This window comes from Leuciscus leuciscus (genome assembly GCF_965113295.1).
Source record: "Leuciscus leuciscus genome assembly, chromosome: 10".
Taxonomy (NCBI): Eukaryota; Metazoa; Chordata; class Actinopteri; order Cypriniformes; family Leuciscidae; genus Leuciscus; species Leuciscus leuciscus.
In genome coordinates this window covers 44790749-44793248 of record NC_138734.1, presented here as the reverse complement: position 1 = coordinate 44793248, position 2500 = coordinate 44790749, and the positions used below count along the sequence as shown (strand labels likewise).

The window sequence follows — 2500 nt, the reverse complement described above, 5'->3', positions numbered from 1 at the left end:
ACATACGTGATAAAGTAAAAAATCTGGGAGTTACCCTTGATCCGGAGTTAAAATTTGACAAATAAATCAACTCTTTTGTTAGAGCCAGTTTTCTGGAGCTTACGGGACTTCACAAGCTCAAAAAAGTTCACGCGACTTGGAGACTTTCATCCATGCATTCATCTGAGCCAGGCTGGACTGTTGTAAACATTGTTGGGGAAAGTTACTTTTAAAGGGTAATTCTCGCCAAATTGCAACCTAGGCTATTTTTGTTAATCTACCCGAGTCAAACATTCATGTAAAAGCATAATTAGAATGGAAACGCCACTTTTAAGATTTTCGTATTTACGTTTTCGGTCAAAATGCCTTGTGAATGGGAGTGATGGGAGTTAATGGGGCACTACAGTCATAGCATCAAAAATCGCTATTTTTAAAACACTAAGAAGGCTCGACACAACATGAATCTGTGCTGGAAGTATCACCAGAGGCTCTACACATGAACTCCAGCATTGAGAACAGTGTTTGTGTTCACAAAGTTTACTAAAAGAAAGGTTTTGTACGACTCGCTTTAATAGTTAGTGTCCCGGGGGCTGGAATTTTGTCAGTCAAAAGTAGTCGATCTCCGAATGCAACGTAACATGAGGAGAGTAAAGATGGAAAGCTCAGTTCATTACGTTGCATTCGGAGATCGACTACTTTTGACAGTAGAGTACAGTATTGTACATTATTGTACAGTAGAGGTAGCGTACAGTAGAGTACCGCAGTGTACGGTTGAGGTAGAGTACAGTAGAGGTAGAGTACAGTAGCGTACTGCAGTGTACAGTAGTGGTTGTGTACCGTAGAGTCCAGTATTGTACAGTAGAGGTAGAGTACAGTAGAGTACCGCAGTGTACAGTAGAGGTAGCGCACAGTAGAGTACAGTAGATGTGGAGTACAGTAGTGTAGAGGTAGAGTACCGCAGTGTACAGTAGAGGTAGCGTACAGTAGAGTACAGTAGATGTGGAGTACAGTAGTGTAGAGTACAGTAGAGTACCGCAGTGTACAGTAGAGGTAGCGTACAGTAGAGTACAGTAGATGTGGAGTACAGTAGTGTAGAGGTAGAGTACAGTATTGTACAGTAGAGTACAGTAGAGGTATAGCACAGTATTGTGCAGTAGAGTACAGTAGAGGTAGAGTACAGTAGAGGTAGAGTACAGTAGAGGTAGAGTACAGTAGAGGTAGAGTACAGTAGAGGTAGAGTACAGTAGAGGTAGAGTACAGTAGAGTACAGTAGAGGGTAGAGTACAGTAGAGGTAGAGTAGAGGGTAGAGGTAGTGTACAGTAGAGTACAGTAGAGGTAGTGTACAGTAGAGTACAGTAGAGGTAGAGTAGAGTACAGTAGAGGTAGAGTAGAGTAGAGGTAGAGTAGAGTAGAGGTAGAGTACAGTAGAGGTAGAGTACAGTAGAGGTAGAGTACAGTAGAGGTAGAGTACGGTAGAGTACAGTAGAGGTAGAGTACAGTAGAGGTAGAGTAGAGGGTAGAGGTAGTGTACAGTAGAGTACAGTAGAGGTAGAGTAGAGGTAGAGTACAGTAGAGGTAGAGTACAGTAGAGGGTAGAGGTAGAGTACAGTATAGGTAGAGTAGAGGGTAGAGGTAGTGTACAGTAGAGTACAGTAGAGGCAGAGTAGAGTACAGTAGAGGTAGAGTACAGTAGAGGTAGAGTACAGTAGAGGTAGAGTACAGTAGAGGTAGAGTACAGTAGAGGTAGAGTACAGTAGAGGTAGAGTACGGTAGAGTACAGTAGAGGTAGAGTACAGTAGAGGTAGAGTAGAGGGTAGAGGTAGAGTAGAGGGTAGAGGTAGTGTACAGTAGAGTACAGTAGAGGTAGAGTAGAGTACAGTAGAGGTAGAGTACAGTAGAGGTAGAGTACAGTAGAGGTAGAGTAGAGTAGAGGTAGAGTACAGTAGAGGTAGAGTACAGTAGAGGTAGAGTACAGTAGAGGTAGAGTACAGTAGAGGTAGAGTAGAGGGTAGAGTAGAGTACAGTAGAGGTAGAGTAGAGTACAGTAGAGGGTAGAGGTAGAGTAGAGGGTAGAGGTAGAGTAGAGTACAGTAGAGGTAGAGTAGAGTACAGTAGAGGGTAGAGTACAGTAGAGTAGAGTAGAGGTAGAGTACAGTAGAAGTAGAGTACAGTAGAGGTAGAGTACAGTAGAGGTAGTCATATAATCTGTTGTGTAGGGTTAGGGTTAGGGTTGTGTATGTTGTTGTGTGTCATATAAATCGTTTTTTGACGGACAAAAAAGAGGGAACATATCACTCCTGTGTTAGCATCTCTGGTTTGTGAAGAACAGCTTTTCTCATTTCACTCTTGGCACATTTGGCGTTTAATGTTTCTCATACGCAACAGAAATGGCAGCAATTATCAGTGCGACGGTCTGCAACACTCATGCGCAGCATATCTGTTTAATTATATCAAACACTTTACCGCCCATCCCTACTTACATTTTGACTTTTGGCCTGTTGATTGTTCCAAAAGCTTGAC

General features: G+C 42.6%; 1 protein-coding gene across 1 annotated transcript in view; it reads left to right on the top strand.

The window, feature by feature from the left end:
- cskl (c-src tyrosine kinase-like) overlaps positions 1-2500 on the top strand; it is a gene marked incomplete at its 5' end in the record, with an annotated part of 19827 nt that overhangs the window by 15019 nt on the left and 2308 nt on the right. The window lies entirely within an intron of this gene.